Genomic DNA, 17,860 nt, shown 5'->3' on the forward strand with positions numbered 1-17,860 from the left:
GCTCTACTCCAAATGTATGTACGTATATATGAAAGGTTTCATGAGGAACACAGAGAAATGAACCAGACATCGCATCAGAATTCTGACAAACTCATATTTTAAAGGGTTCCACTGCACTGTAACATCGATTACTCCACCAGCTTATGGAAATTGTGAATGTTTTGGGAAATTCTGCAGAAATAAAACAGCAGTGACAACAGAACCATCTCAGTGAAGGTAATGAACACACAAAATAGTGCTCAGAGGAAGAATCAGATGTTTTACGGTGTCTCTTACTGTAAGTGAACCAACCCCTATGATCACAGCACTCAGATGAAGCTCCACACAGAAGTGACTCAAGGTTCTCACACAAACGCTGTGTCTTGTACACCGTAATGCGATGCATTGGTGTCGCTTTTCTGAGGAGCTCATTCATCTACCGAATGTGTTCCAGCAGGAATGTGGAACATATTATTGATGGACATGAGATCTCACACCAAAAAGTGAAAGCATGCACAAAGTGGAGGAGATACAGCTTTGACAAATGTATCAAAATTGCTCTGATTACAGGATAACCACGTCATTTAATGTAGAAAATCATTTGTTTCCTCAGACATTTAAACATTTTATCAGCATTGACAACTTCCACTGAATTAAGAATTGGGGGGAAAAACCAACTCCTCGTCTCGAGTCCCTTTGATGCAGCAGTTTGTTGTGAAAATGCTGCTGTCAGATTGGCTCTCACTTCTCTGTGAGGGCATCAAGAGTTCAGTGGCACTTTGCATAAATACATACAAAGTACCGCACATCATTCTTCTGTACCAACCAAAAATTTAAAACTAAAATTTGACATTTGATCTTCAAACATTTTATCTGCAGGTGTGTCTTTAACATGATGAAAGCAACGTTGGCAAAGTTTCCATGGCAATTAAAGCTGCAGCATGAAATATGGTCAGAAAATGACATATTCTCAGGCAATCCGAGAAGTGAAATACAACCCCAATTCCAATGAAGTTGGGACGTTGTGTAAAATGTAAATAAAAACAGAATACAATGATTTGCAAATCCTCTTCAACCTATATTCTATTGAATACACCACAAAGACAAGATATTTAATGTTCAAACTGATAAACTTTGTTGCTTTCGTGCCAATATTTGCTCATTTTGAAATGGATGCCTGCAACACGTTTCACAAAAGCTGGGACAGTGGTATGTTTACCACTGTGTTACATCACCTTTCCTTCTAACAACACTCAATAAGCTTTTGGGAACTGAGGACAATAATTGTTGAAGCTTTGTAGGTGGAATTATTTCCCATTCTTGCTTGATGTATGACTTCAGTTGTTCAACAGTCCGGGGTCTCCGTTGCCATATTTTGCGCTTCATAATGTGCCACACATTTTCAATGGGTGACAGGTCTGGACTGCAGCCAGGCCAGTCTAGTATCCGCACTCTTTTACTACGAAGCCACACTGTTGTAACGCATGCAGGATGTGGCTTGACATTGTCTTGATGAAATAAGCAGGGACGTCCCTGAAAAAGATGTTGCTAGGTTGGCAGCATGTGTTGCTCCAAAACCTGGATGCACCTTTCAGCATTGATGGTGCCATCATAGATGTGATGTGTAAGTTGCCCATGCCATGGGCACTAACACACCCCCATACCATCACAGATGCTGGTGTTTGAACTTTGCGCTGGTAACAATCTGGATGGTCTTTTCCTCTTTTGGCCGGAGGACACGACGTCCATGATTTCCAAAAACAATTTGAAATGTGGACTCATCAGACCACAGCACACTTTTCCACTTTGCGTCTGTCCATTTCAAATGAGCTCGGGCCCAGAGAAGGATTTCTGCAGCGTTTCTGGATGTTGTTGATGTATGGCTTTCGCTTTTCATGGAGTTTTAACTTGCACTTGTAGATGTAGCGATCAACTGTGTTAACTGACAATGGTTTCCTGAAGTGTTCCTGAGCCCATGTGGTAAGATCCTTTACACAATGATGTTGATTTTTAATGCAGTGCCGCCTGAGGGATCAAAGGTCACTGGCATTCAGTGTTGGTTTTCAGCCTTGCTGCTTACTTGTAGAAAGTTCTCCAGATTCTCTGAATCTTCTGATTATATTATGGACTGTAGATCAGGGGTGGCCAAGTTCGGTCCTCCAGAGCCACCTTTCTGACACTGTTAGTTGTCTCCCTGCTCCAACACACCTGAATCTAATGAAAGGCTCATTAAAAGTCTGCTAATGAGTCTTTCATTGGATTAGCGCACAACAGTGTGCAACAACACGGAACATTATTCTTGACCGTGCGTAATGGTTCCTGATAATTCTCAAGCAACACGTGCCATTAATCGTAATGCATGGTAACAGGTTGCAGCAGTTCCTGAGGACACTTGACGCCTCTGCCTCAAATCATCACATTCGTGATCAGCGGCCAAGAATGTATACTTCATGGCATTCATGACTTGCCATCATTACGTGTAAATGCAGCTTAACACAGATTTAGACAGATTTGTGAACAATATTTGAGAGAAATGGGTCTTTTGTGTATATAGAAAATGTTTTAGATCTTTGAGTTCAGCTCAGGAAAAAATGTTTTTGTGACCCAAAGACATTGGCAAACCCATTTCTAAACACCAGAACAGTTTGTCCACACAAATAAATGTACATTTTCAACAAATATTTGAAGAATTTCTAAAAACACATTTCATATTTTCAGCTTTAAAGCCAAATTATATCTTGTACACAATGTTCTTAACATATATATATACAGTATATATATATATATATATATATATATATATATATATATATATATATATATATATATATATATATATATATATATATATATAGTATGTATCACATTCAGAAAACAGATTGTTCTGAACATTTTGATATGTAACACATGGACATTATACTATATGTAAGTACCTTTAAATGGGGAATTACTGAAGGCTTGGTAAAATGACCTGGATGCACTGGTGAGTCTCTGGACCGCAGAGTGTTAACACATTTTTTTATTTTTTTATTTCAAACACTGGTAATCTTCTGAGATGAGCTGTGTGCTGCAGTTAGTAATTCTGCATGCAGCAGTGTTCAGCAATCATCAGTCTATGCAGAACATTTCCCATAATATATTACACTTCTGGCCAGCCTCCGTGATTAATGACCTGCATGCATGGTTGTATTTTCTCAAAAGTTTTAAAATCTGACTTTCTGATCCATGACACTCTTGTACCCTTTCCCTGGTTTCAGCGTGAAGATGTCTGTTTGGATGAGCGTGTATTTTTTCTTTAAAGCCTTCTGGCCACCACTTTTTTGTGCACACAGAAAGAGCTGTGGCTCTTCTGCTGTCAGTGTCTCACCTCTGACACGGCGGCAGTCTGATGACAAACACGTCTATATTTCAGCAGCTGTTCACCCTCTGCTTGACTGGTTGGCCACTAGCTCGGCTGCTACCATAAGTCCATCATCATCATGCTACAGAATCCCCAGAGGCTTTTTGGTATCCAGCTCAAGAGCCACTACAGCCTCTCTGCTGCTCAGCTGTCACATGCTTTCTGGTTTTATCACTATTTTGGTGACAACTGTCCCTTTCAGGTGTGCTCATACACCGTCCACCTGATGCCACTTCTCTTTTCCAGCAATAATAATAAAAAAAAGGCAGCACATGATTTTAGCAAGGCCAAAATAAGAGCTGATCACGCTGTCAAACTAAACATATTTCAAATTTGTCCATGCTGGCTTCAAGTGGTGCCAATCTTGTTTTCAGAATTGTATTTATTTTTCTTGCACAATAGAGCATTTTCCACAGAAGCTGCTGCTGTTTCATTTTGCATCCTGTCTGCATGGCGTCACTTTTTGACAGCAGAATTAACACTCAATTTTCATAATTTCAGTGCTTTTCTTTGTACTTTACTGAACAAGAGGGTTCACTAGTATTTTGTAAAATGGCATTCAACTGGCCAAGTGTTAGCTTGATCATTTTGGTAGAAAAATTGGGAAATGATCACTGAAGCATATCTTTTTTTTTTTTTGTTGTTCTGGTATTGTTTTTTTTGCTGGTGGTGGTGGTGGGGAGGCTGTTTTGCCAACCTAACCATGTTACCACAGTAGGATTTGCGTAAATTGAATATTAATCATTTTAAGGTGGATTATACTTTATGTACACGAAATATTAGGGATGTAAAGTGGCAAGTTTTCATTAAAGCCATAGTGCCACTGTTTTTTTGTTTTTTTTAAGATTTAAGTCATGAAAAAAGAATTTTCTTTGGCACAACTATAATTTTATTCCTTAACATTTAGATAAGGGATTCATAATATGATAAAACCAATATGATAAAAATTACTGCTGTCGGGAAACAATTTAGGATTTCAACCCCTGAGGGGAGAAATTCAAGGGATCAGATGTTATGACCAACATTTGGTAGATTTGGAACTGATTACAAGAAATCTTAAAATGGGTCACAGGTAATCTCAAAACCTCACACATGTGAACACGCGCTGATCCTGTAGTTAGTCTACATGAGGGTGATGAAAGAAAAGGCAATATTCATTATGGTATTTTCCCCAGATAAAATACATAAATATATAAATACATAAATAAATATCCTCTTCCTTAAAATGAGCTGTAATTTTGCAACATGTTACAAAAATAAACCTACATTATAACGCTTGGATTTTGGTATAAACTCAATTTTCTCAGTTTTGTTAAATTTGAAAGGCTCTATAGCTTCATTATCAATGGCATTATCAATTGTGCTTATTGATCTAATTCTTTAATCAATCCCTTATCAATTTCGTGTCTAAAAATTTACATGTACACAGATTATAAATATCAGTACATCTTTGTTGCTAAATTCAGATTTTGATGTCATTATGCCAGACGTGACATCATGACACGTACATTTTTGCTATGTGCAAATGTCAGAACACAATGCTGCTGTTGATAAGAAGAACTGATAATGTTTGAAGCGTAAAATTCTGGCAGATTGGAAAATTTGGAACTAGTTCTTTATTACTTTCCCTACTAAATAATGTGTTTTGTGGTTATGACAGGGATATAAACAGACCCTGCTGATACCGACAATAACTAAATAAAAGCTGCAGCTGCCTGGAAATAATAAATTCCAATAACCCCATACTATGTTCTATAAAGACGGCAGTCCAAAGAGAGTCTTTTTTAAACTCGATCATGCTCAGCAACAATTGTCCAGTGGTTAAACTGAACAATTTTCTGGTGGCTACTCAAAGTTTTTGGTGGGTGGGTCGGGGTGGGGGGGTCCTGCCCCTTCAAGCTTTAAGCTACAGCCGCCTATAGTCTGCCTTAACACTTTATAAACCACTCTGTGTGTGTGGGGATTTAATATTTGTGTTTTCACTTCCTTTCATTTCATATCAATATTAAAAAACAAATAAACAAACAAACAAACAAAAAGCTGTTTAGTGTGTTCGAATCACCAAAGACGTGTTTTTGTGTAAGATGATGTCCTCTTAAGTGGTTCAGCAAGTAATGGAGTTCCAGTGCGCGCGTCCTTGCACACACACAAACACACATCCACACACCCACACACACTAACAACAACAAAATCTACACTTGCAGCGATTTGTGATTTTCTAATTGCAGCGTCTGCTTGATTCTGTGAACGTCCTCGTTGCAGCAGCACTGTGTGTGTGTGTTGCCCTGGCAATTTGCTGTTGACAGGTGGATATTTTGTCGTTGGCGTGCACGTCACCTATGCACGCCTACCTTTGCTGCTTCATTTGACATCTCAGCGGAAACACCTCTGATTTGCCAGCTCCTTATTTCACTGCCTGCTTCGCTTTTTGTTTCTGATGTCAAATGTTTGTCTTACGTTGTTTTTTTTTGTGTCAGATTCTGTCATGATTAATACATCTTCTGCCTATTAAATGTCAAGCCAAGTCAAATGTGGGGGCATGTGCTGGTGGTGTGCTTCACCACATCCACAACAGCAAGGAACCACTTTAGGTCTTGGATGGCAACCATCCAGTCAAACAACTGGTCCATCCCCATATCTCAAAAGTAGCCATCTATCTCCCTCAGCCAGCCGATAAGTGGTTGTCCCATGTGTCTTCTCCAGTCACTGGGGTCATCAACACACAGGCATGCTGGATCATGCAGAGAAACATGAACGTGATACTCCTCATCCGAGTTTCCAAAGGTTTACTGATCGTGACTTTATGGATGTTGCTGTAATCTTTGGGGGAAAAAAAAAATCAATGGATCTTCTGATTGCAGCGCTTAAAAAACTATCTGCATTTGTTTTGGATCAAGACTAATATCTGGGCTTTTAATAACTTCCTGGACTCGGCCATTGGCTATGGATCTGTATGTGGTGAATGTGTTGAACTTGAAGAGACACATTCACTGATCTTGGCTGTGACATTTACGTCTCTGGGTCCTCTGCCTTTAAGATCGAAGGATGCCTGAGAAGAGTTTTTGGAGTCATGAAGTCACTGCACCAGTGATGCTGGTAACGTGCTACATAGTAATGCATCAATCTTTCCAAATCAGTAATCATATTAAAGTTACTTCTCCAAGTCAATGTGCGTTGGATGTCGATTGCAACATTAAAACCAGCCCGTGAGCAGGGGGAGGCTGAACTGTCCACTTCTCCCACTTTCAGCAAGTTGTGAGCCCAGAGTCCATGTCTGCTGTGCAGCAGCTCCGAGTTGAAAAACAGTTGTCTCTCAAAGCGCGGTGATGCTCAGAGCTACAAAGAACAGTTTTACGCTTTTTTCTTTAAAACTCTGTGCCACTGTGCGTCTTCTTGCTATAAACAGTTGATCTGTCACACACAAATACTAACGCTTTTTTCCACCCAAATACATCTAAAGTCTCTTTCTGAGGATGACACTGTTAAAGCTTTCTTACCCGTCAATCTAGTCATGTTTTCTGCATAAATAAATATTTTCCATTCTTCCTGCTCAAACAAGATGGGTGAATCCATGTGGGAAGGGATTATGGGGTGGGGAGGGGGACTCCCCACTACAGCCCTAAATTAAAGGTCCAATTTGAAAACATTTTTTCACACTATTACTACTACTAATACTACTTATAATAGTAATAATAATAATAACAATAATAATAATGATTTCAACAACAAATGTTTAGAAAGAATTTAAATGTTAGAAAAATGTGAAAAAGAATTTAATAGTTACATTTGTAAACAATGTCAGTTAAAAATTGTAAGGTTTGCCGTTACAGTGCTGTCAGCAGTTAAATATGAGGTCAAGAAAGATGTCTTTATTTATTTATTTTTTATTTTTATTATAAAACAAGTATTTATGTTCATTGAAGTCAAGAAAGAGTGACTAGAAAGTGAGTATTGACAAAACGGGTATTCATTTTCATGATTAGTTGGGGTGGGGTGGGGGGGGGTGCTGTTGGCAGCTGCTGAAAGTAACTAATAGAGTAACTCGTAGTTTAAGGGCCTGGTCCCACTGGGGAGAGGATTAATTGCGCATGAATTGAGTATACAAAGTACGGGCGTTCGTTGTCGTCTGCAACAAAAATAGCCAAAAATGACAAATGTCCCAGTATGAATTATGGATATATTAATAATATATAGCGAATATATGATGAACAATCATGGTTGTATAACGCATGTAGTGAGGAAACTGATCCGAAGCATTGCGATTATCACGGCAGTATTACGGGTGTATTATGAATGCATCGTGCACGTGTTGCACATGCACTAGCATCTACATTGCGGTCATAAAAGAAGCACACTAGGGCCATCGGAATCACTATTCACACCAACAATACAGCCTCTGGAGCATTTGCTGGACTTGGACAAGTTGATTGGAGTAAACAAGCAGTGAACAGGGCGAGTGGTGACAACAGCGGATTGCATCAGAGTGTAGCTCGTCTGAACGATTATAACAAGAAGTTAAATCTGTTATAAACATAGCAATAAATACTGTAACAGCTGCAGACAAGAAGGAAAAAACACGCAACTGTTTTATCAAGCCTTGACAATGTAAACAGGTCAAATAATTACCTTTTTAGATGGCTCAAAATGCTTTCTGCAGCTTGTTAGCCGGCCCAGCTGCAGCTTCCTCTGTGATTCAGAAGGTGATTAGAGCTGTTTTCTACAGCTAATTTGCAGAATAAAATGATTAATCCACCACAAAATAATTATTTTATATATGCAGCGTCCAGCACAGAGCGCGTGGCAGCCGGTAGAACAAAGAACGGCGTCCAGCTCTGAACACAGCGCATCTGATTTGCATCCACCACAAATCAGATACAAAACAGACGTAATAAAAATGCTTTAATCGTGGCCACTCTGTATGCAGTTGCTACAACTTATTTTAGTTCGTGATGTGGACATGATGGACACACAAAATATCCGTTTTACACACTGTCACAGTCCGCTGCGAAGCCGCAAATCCCTGTCAGTTGCAGATATCAGCAGATGACTGCGAATATACAGCGCATAGATTGAGTATGTATTGTGTATGTATTGAGTATGTAAGGCAGATGTCATCCGCAGCCAAAATTTTGTGCAGCTCAAAAATCCTGGTAACGGAAAAACGTGCCTCTGCGGATAATTGTGGATGTGTGCGGATGACGGCCGACTCATACAAGCATGTTTCACCCATATTGCGGATGTTAAGCGAATATGAACCAATTTTGTGCGCAGTCCATACGCAAATCCTCCTAAACGCCAGTGGGACTGGACCCTAACTTAGTTACTTTTAAAAATTGAGTAATAAGTAACTACGTTACTTTTTCAAGGCGTAATCAGTAATTGAATTACTTTTTCAAAATAACTGTGGCAACAATGCACTGCACAGACAATGAAAGTCCAAGTCTTTTGGGTCAGAGTGTTTCCTGTCTTTCTGCACGGTTGTACATCTTGGATGACAACTAATAACCTAAAATGAAGACTGGATGTCTTTGGTGCCAGGTCCCTTCAGAGGTATATTAAATGTGCCTCAAACGTTTTCCACACTGATGCACATTAACACATTTTCTGCTTTTAAATTTACAAAAAATATTTGCAAATTCCATCTACATTTGTTTTCCGTCCGCATCTGTATATCTACAGCCTCACTCAGATTGAACAAAAACATCCTTTTTTATTCAGAACATATCAAATTTGAATGTGTCTAAGTTCTTTCCTGGGTCTAAATGCACAACAACCTGAAGACACAATTGGCTTCAAAAATTGTTTTCTGCCTTGTGGTAACTTTCTTGTGGTAATATGAGTTTCTCCTCCTTCACAGACCACCCGCACCTCGTTGTCCCTCAGGCGCTCTGCAGCCACCAAAGGCTTGTCACTGAGGCAAATATTTAAACCAATGAATGCAAAAGCTGGTGCACATGTGCCCGACTTTGGTCTAATAAACAAGAGGGCACTCACTGAGTGCATTAAAGTGCAGGTTGGGGCTCCGTTCTGCCAAAATACTAATAAAGAAATCAAGTCTCGATGTGTTTTTGAGACTTCTCTCACAAAGCAGCCAATGAACCAATTAGTCCAATCCCTCAAAAACAAATGCTATCATCTTGTAAGTCACCAAATTAAAAAGGGCATAAAATAAGGATGAACCAATTGGACACTGGTTCACTTTGATGCACCGATCGGGATCCATCTAAAAAATGTTTGCTTTGCTTATATGAATTCCCAGTTACCCAGCTGCTACCTGCTGGACATTTGATAGATGCTAGTTGGATGATGGAAATAAAGTGAAAATATTGTTGGACACTTAGTTAGTGTACCTTAATTGAGAGACTGGTGACATGACGAGTCGAAAAATTTGGTCACGTGACTCCTGGTGCCATCTTGGACTCAAAACATGTTCACTGTTTTCACATTCACTGTTAATCGGTCTGCATGGAAATCCAGCTGTTTTATTTATTTATTCGCTGAAAATTCCGGATTGTTGTGCATTTGGAGGCACAAACAAGGGCTTCAAGATGTATAGATTCCCTTCAGATCTGAACAGAAGAAACATTTGGCTAAATAAAGTCAGCCGTGTGTGATGGAAGAGACTTAATCGTCAAACCTTTACCAGGTAGATAAATTTATTGTTCAGTCCCATGTACAGTAAAACTCACTTAAACCGTCATTGTATAAACTGTATTCTCAGTCACCGGACAAAAAAGTTCCAAAGTTTTTGTGTTGTTTTCCATGTAATAAACGCCGTATATAACAGATTTTGTACAACGGATTTTCACTCAGATCAGATAAAATGTAACGTCTGATAACAATATATTTCCATTAAACCCCTCGCATGTGGGACCGGAGTAATTTCCATGATTAAAAGCCTGACCGTTTATTTTTTTCATACCGTGGCTCAGACTCAGACCTGCAGCCTGATATGCAGTTGTTAAATCAGACACAGCAAAAAGGCTGTGATTCCACACTTTGCTGCTTTCACTGCTTCGTCTGCCATCATATTTTAATAGTTTTTTTTTTTTTTACAGTGTGCACGCTAATTACATTGTGATATTAGATCAAATACATTTGGCAGAAAAAAAATTTCAGATGTTCGGTGCCTCCTGACTGTAACTAATCCGTTACATACATTTCGCTCATATCGGATAAAATATCCTGTCCTATCGAAATGTATTTCCTCTATAAAAAAGCCCTTCGTAAAGCCAGGACATCTTACTATTCATCACTAATTAAAGAAAATAAGAACAACCCCAGGTTTCTTTTCAGCACTGTAGCCAGGCTGGCAAAGAGTCAGAGCTCTATTGAGCCGAGTATTCCTTTAACTTTAACTAGTAATGACTTCATGACTTTCTTTGCAAATAAAATTTTAACTATTAGAGAAAAAATTATTCATAACCATCCCAAAGACATATCTTTATGTTCGACTGCTTTCAATAATGCTGGTATTTGGTTAGACCCTTTCTCTCCAATTGTTCTGTCTGAGTTACTTTCATTAGTCACTTCCTCCAAACCATCAACATGTCTATTAGACCCCATTCCTGCCAGGCTGCTCAAGGAAGCCCTACCATTATTTAATGCTTCGATCTTAAATATGATCAATCTATCTTTATTAGTTGGCTATGTACCACAGGCTTTTAAGGTGGCAGTAATTAAACCATTACTTAAAAAGCCATCACTTGACCCAGCTATCTTAGCTAATTATAGGCCAATCTCCAACCTTCCTTTTCTCTCAAAAATTCTTGAAAGGGTAGTTGTAAAACAGCTAACTGATCATCTGCAGAGGAATGGTCTATTTGAAGAGTTTCAGTCAGGTTTTAGAATTCATCATAGTACAGAAACAGCATTAGTGAAGGTTACAAATGATCTTCTTATGGCCTCAGACAGTGGACTCATCTCTTTGCTTGTTCTGTTAGACCTCAGTGCTGCTTTTGATACTGTTGACCATAAAATTTTATTACAGAGATTAGAGCATGCCATAGGTATTAAAGGCACTGCGCTGCAATGGTTTGAATCATATTTATCTAATAGATTACAATTTGTTCATGTAAATGGGGAGTCTTCTTCATGGACTAAGGTTAATTATGGAGTTCCGATTTTATTCACTTTATACATGCTTCCCTTAGGCAGTATTATTAGAAAGCATTGCTTAAATTTTCATTGTTATGCAGATGATACCCAGCTTTATCTATCCATGAAGCCAGAGGACACACACCAATTAGTTAAACTGCAGGAATGTCTTTCAGACATAAAGACATGGATGACCTCTAATTTCCTGCTTTTAAATTCAGATAAAACTGAAGTTATTGTACTTGGCCCCACAAATCTTAGAAACATGGTGTCTAACCAGATCCTTACTCTGGATGGCATTACCCTGACCTCCAGTAATACTGTGAGAAATCTTAGAGTCATTTTTGATCAGGATATGTCCTTCAATGTGCATATTAAGCAAATATGTAGGACTGCTTTTTTGCATTTGCGCAATATCTCTAAAATTAGAAAGGTCTTGTCTCAGAGTGATGCTGAAAAGCTAATTAATGCATTTATTTCCTCTAGGCTGGACTATTGTAATTCATTATTATCAGGTTGTCCTAAAAGTTCCCTGAAAAGCCTTCAGTTAATTCAAAATGCTGCAGCTAGAGTACTGACGGGGACTAGAAGGAGAGAGCATATTTCACCCATATTGACTTCTCTTCACTGGCTCCCTGTTAATTCCAGAATAGAATTTAAAATTCCTCTTCTTTCTTATAAGGTTTTGAATAATCAGCTCCCATCTTATCTTAGGGACCTCATAGTACCATATCACCTCAATAGAGCGCTTCGCTCTCAGACTGCAGGCTTACTTGTAGTTCCTAGTGTTTGTAAGAGTAGAATGGGAGGCAGAGCCTTCAGCTTTCATGCTCCTCTCCTGTGGAACCAGCTCCCAATTCGGATCAGGGAGACAGACACCCTCTCTACTTTTAAGATTAAGCTTAAAACTTTCCTTTTTGAAAAAGCTTATAGGTAGGGTTGGATCAGGTGACCCTGAACCATCCCTTAGTTATGCTGCTATAGACTTAGACTGCTGGTGGGTTTCCCATGATGCACCCAGTGTTTCTTTTTATTCACCACTTTTCGCTCTGTATGCACCAGTCTGCTTTTAAATCATTGGTGATTGATCTCTGCTCTCTTCCACAGCATGTCTTTTTCCTGATTCTCTCCCCTCAGCCCCAACCAGTCCCAGCAGAAGACTGCCCCTCCCTGAGCCTGGTTCTGCTGGAGGTTTCTTCCTGTTAAAAGGGAGTTTTCCTTCCCACTGTCGCCAAGTGCTTGCTCATAGGGGGTCATTTTGACCATTGGGTTTTTTTTGTAATTATTGTATGGCTTTTGCCTTACAGTATAAAGCACCTTGGGGCGACTGTTTGTTGTGATTTGACGCTATATAAATAAAATTGATTTGATTAAAACCCTGAGCAGTCTGGACGTGCAAAGTAATAGAGGTACAAATTAAAGTTCAGCGCTCTGACACTCGCCGATTTGAGGGAAGTGGGACCGGAGTCATTTCTGTAATTAAGAGCCCGACTGTTTTTTCACACCGTGCTCAGACTCGGACCCACAGCCTCATATGCACCTGTTAAATCAGACACAGCAAAAGGCTGTGATTTGACACTTGTCTGCTTTGACTCCTTCGTCTGCCATCATATTATAATAGTATTTCCAGTGCACACGCTGATTAAAAATGAATCAGAAAAGTTTGCAACTTTCGCACGTGCTGCAGCATGAAGTCACAAAAGAGGAAAATGTACAGCTTACCTTTGATTTGGAGGTGATAATTGTAGAAAGAAAGAGTATGAGGGTCAAATTAGTCCAGAATAAAGTATAATCCAGAGAACTTTAAAACTGTCACACATGTTATTGCATAACACGGAGTTACAGAGCAGCAGCTGCATAAATCAGGCTTTAAATTAACCTTCTGGGGTCCGACAGCATTTTTTGGACAGTTCAATCGCCTGGCATAAATGTTTTATTATTGCTGTTAACAGCTCTCCCTGCATCCCACAATCAAGTTTTATGTCTCTTTTTTCAGGACAACCTGTACTTTCAGAATATATATGCTATAGTTTTGTTTTAAAAGTATAACAAAAGGTTTACAATCAGAAATATGAAAGGAAAAAGTAAAGCGGAAAATAATTTTTCATACACGTTTATTCAAAACACACAGCATGTTGTGTGTTGGGGGGTTTGGCTGGATGTTTTTGTGTTGTTTTCTTTTCTTTGCTCTCCAGGTGGTATGCAAACTGGTTTTTGTCTGTGGAGAAGGTGCTGGCAGAAGAGTCCTTCACCCTCATCAGCATTATTAGCTGCACCTGTGGAGGATGCTCACGTGTAAACTTAAAGACTTTCAGCTGAAGCAGATAATGAGATGGCGTTCTGCATTTAAGCCATGAGTGGTTCAAGCAGAATTGCCGGGAACTTGACCTTGTGACGTTCGTTTGTGAGATGCTGAGGACCGCGCCAGGGTTTGACACATCGTGCCTGTGAAGGAGGACGGGTGAGGGACACATGCTGTCAGCACACATCAGAGGTGATTATTGTCTGAATGATCCTTAATAGTAATTTGGTATTTTGTTATGCAGTGTATTTGCATTGATGAGAATTGTGCAGTTTGCTTCTCACTGACGTGGCGTACGGACTGATGATCCTCCACCTGTTGTGAGAAGCTGCTCAGTTACATAAAGCTTAAATTCAGACCTGAATGTGTTGCTGATAGTGTGTGCCTCTGAGGGATATTTGCTGTAGCTCTGTTGACTTCCCTCACCTTTTCCATCCTTCACAGAGTCAGTTTGTCGTGTCCACCTGGGGGGTGTTTGGCGGTGAATCTGAGTCCAGAAGCACCGAGGCTTCGATCCTTTTGGGCGCTGGAGAGTGCGCCGTCCTTCACTCCGCCAGACAAACCCAATATTTATGTTGTACACTAATTATTGCACTAGAGGGGGAAATAAAATCGTTTTATTTGTGGAACCGCTTTCTGGTTATTTAGTTCTGGGTTCGGTCAGACGTTGGTCCGCTCCTCAACCTGCGTCTGCACATAACAGTAGTTCCCGGCCATTCCAAAATGGACCCAGCGGCAGAAGCGGTTCCGTTTGCCGAAAGAGTTCAAGAACACTTGGAGAAAATTTGGGAGCAATTACAGCATGTCGCAAACCAAATTAAACAAACAGATGCCTGCTTTACGGAGCTTGCAGCGCAAGCCGTTCCGCTTCCTGCTGCTCCAGCTGCGGCACCATCGATACCGGTGCAGATAACTCCGTCACCCAGAGATTCGGCTTCCGAACCAATCATTTGTCATCCGGAGCCTTATGCGGGAAACGTTGAAGCCTGTGCTCCGTTTTTGATGCAATGTTCTCTGGTTTTTGCTCAGCGACCGGCTTCCTTCTCTTCTGATGGTAGCCGTGTCTCATATGTAACAAATTTGCTCCGAGGTGACGCTTTAGCTTGGGTCACTGTGTTGTGGAGTAATAACTCTCCATTGTTAGGATCCTTTAAGGATTTCTCTCGGGAGTTCCGCTTGGTTTTTGACCATCCGGTGAAAACAAATACTGTTGCCCAACGGTTGCTGAATCTCAGGCAGGGGAGGCGGAGTGCGACGGATTATTCCGTGGATTTCTGAATTTTTTTCTGCTCAGTCCGGTTGGAATGCCGCAGCTTTAAGAGGAGTGTTTGTAGATGGTTTGAACGATCCATTAAAAGACGAGCTAGCAGTCCGTGACGAACCAAAAGATTTAGATGAACTAATATCTTTGGTTATTTGTCTAGATGATCGGATAAAGGAGCGTGGATGTGAGAGAGGACGGACATCAGAGCGGGTTTTTTCGTCTCTGGGCTTTCCCCGACACAGATCTGGGCTGCCTCTTCTTCGCCCCACTGAGACTCCTCCGACGGGACCACTGGCTCCTCTTGCGGATGAGCCCATGCAGCTCGGACGAGCTGAAGCCGCCATATTATAGAGTTTCAGTCAGGTTTTAGAATTCATCATAGTACAGAAACAGCATTAGTGAAGGTTACAAATGATCTTCTTATGGCCTCGGACAGTGGACTCATCTCTGTGCTTGTTCTGTTAGACCTCAGTGCTGCTTTTGATACTGTTGACCATAAAATTTTATTACAGAGATTAGAGCATGCCATAGGTATTAAAGGCACTGCGCTGCGGTGGTTTGAATCATATTTGTCTAATAGATTAGAATTTGTTCATGTAAATGGGGAATCTTCTTCACAGACTAAAGTTAATTATGGAGTTCCACAAGGTTCTGTGCTAGGACCAATTTTATTCACTTTATACATGGTTCCCTTAGGCAGTATTATTAGACGGTATTGCTTAAATTTTCATTGTTACGCAGATGATACCCAGCTTTATCTATCCATGAAGCCAGAGGACACACACCAATTAGCTAAACTGCAGGATTGTCTTACAGACATAAAGACATGGATGACCTCTAATTTCCTGCTTTTAAACTCAGATAAAACTGAAGTTATTGTACTTGGCCCCACAAATCTTAGAAACATGGTGTCTAACCAGATCCTTACTCTGGATGGCATTACCCTGACCTCTAGTAATACTGTGAGAAATCTTGGAGTCATTTTTTATCAGGATATGTCATTCAAAGCGCATATTAAACAAATATGTAGGACTGCTGTTTTGCATTTACGCAATATCTCTAAAATCAGAAAGGTCTTGTCTCAGAGTGATGCTGAAAAACTAATTCATGCATTTATTTCCTCTAGGCTGGACTATTGTAATTCATTATTATCAGGTTGTCCTAAAAGTTCCCTAAAAAGCCTTCAGTTAATTCAAAATGCTGCAGCTAGAGTACTGACGGGGACTAGAAGGAGAGAGCATATCTCACCCATATTGGCCTCTCTTCATTGGCTTCCTGTTAATTCTAGAATAGAATTTAAAATTCTTCTTCTTACTTATAAGGTTTTGAATAATCAGGTCCCATCTTATCTTAGGGACCTCGTAGTACCATATCACCCCAATAGAGCGCTTCGCTCTCAGACTGCAGGCTTACTTGTAGTTCCTAGGGTTTGTAAGAGTAGAATGGGAGGCAGAGCCTTCAGCTTTCAGGCTCCTCCCCTGTGGAACCAGCTCCCAATTCAGATCAGGGAGACAGACACCCTCTCTACTTTTAAGATTATGCTTAAAACTTTCCTTTTTGCTAAAGCTTATAGTTAGGGCTGGATCAGGTGACCCTGAACCATCCCTTAGTTATGCTGCTATAGACGTAGACTGCTGGGGGGTTCCCATGATGCACTGTTTCTTTCTCTTTTTGCTCTGTATGCACCACTCTGCATTTAATCATTAGTGATCGATCTCTGCTCCCCTCCACAGCATGTCTTTTTCCTGGTTCTCTCCCTCAGCCCCAACCAGTCCCAGCAGAAGACTGCCCCTCCCTGAGCCTGGTTCTGCTGGAGGTTTCTTCCTGTCAAAAGGGAGTTTTTCCTTCCCACTGTAGCCAAGTGCTTGCTCACAGGGGGTCGTTTTGACCGTTGGGGTTTTACATAATTATTGTATGGCCTTGCCTTACAATATAAAGCGCCTTGGGGCAACTGTTTGTTGTGATTTGGCGTCTGATTTTTTTTTGTGTGTGTGTGCTTACGCTAGTTTCAGGGTTTTGGTGTACACCATGTTTGAGTAGGAAATCTACACAAGTCTTTGTACATGAAGCCCCTGATGCTGAAACTGTAGCCAGGGGCAGTGAAATAGGGTTGGCAAAATAGACAATAGCTGAAGGTCCCGAGTTGGAAGTGGTAGTCCCTCCACAAGAACAAGTGATTACATCAACCACAGCAACGATATATTCATGAGAACCCTCTTAAATTCCATGATTAGCCATTGTACAGTCTGGGAGACTGCAATGACATATTTGTGACCCCCCAGCAAGGCCCCCTTCCATGAGCTCACTGTCAAACGCTTTGTAATTCCAGAGCACCACCTTACAAAGCACCGTGGAGTGCATTTATCCTTCAGGCAGACAAAAAGGAAAAAAGCACAAGGAAGAGGAGGAGAGACAGAATAAATGAGACAGCGGTAAGTGAGTAAAGTAATTACACCAAAGGTTTCATTTGTTCCAGCAGCAGAGAAATAGGCTGGTTGTCATTCCAGTGTTACCAGCTAGTTAGCAATGTGACTAGGTTTTTCTGTATAAACTGTTATGAATGCATAAGCAGCATATTAAAACTCTTTGAATTTGCTTGTACAAGACTTACAAACAGTGTAGAAAATCATACTAGAATCTGAGAAACATTCTTCTGTCTGTTGTTCTCCTACAGTTCACAGATCATCTGCACAATGTCCAATAAACGTGGTGTCAGCATGAATGTCAAGACCCGAATTACCCTTTAAAGTTTTGTTTGAGCAAAGGTTAAAATAATTAGTGTCAAATGTCAAAATTTGGATTTTTTTCCCCCCACTCC

General features: G+C 40.3%; 1 protein-coding gene across 1 annotated transcript in view; it reads right to left on the reverse strand.

The window, feature by feature from the left end:
- The window catches only part of grin3a (glutamate receptor, ionotropic, N-methyl-D-aspartate 3A), a 171,667-nt gene that overhangs the window by 105,722 nt on the left and 48,085 nt on the right, over positions 1–17,860 (reverse strand). The window lies entirely within an intron of this gene.

This window comes from Thalassophryne amazonica, chromosome 17 (assembly GCF_902500255.1).
Source record: "Thalassophryne amazonica chromosome 17, fThaAma1.1, whole genome shotgun sequence".
Taxonomy (NCBI): domain Eukaryota; kingdom Metazoa; phylum Chordata; class Actinopteri; order Batrachoidiformes; family Batrachoididae; genus Thalassophryne; species Thalassophryne amazonica.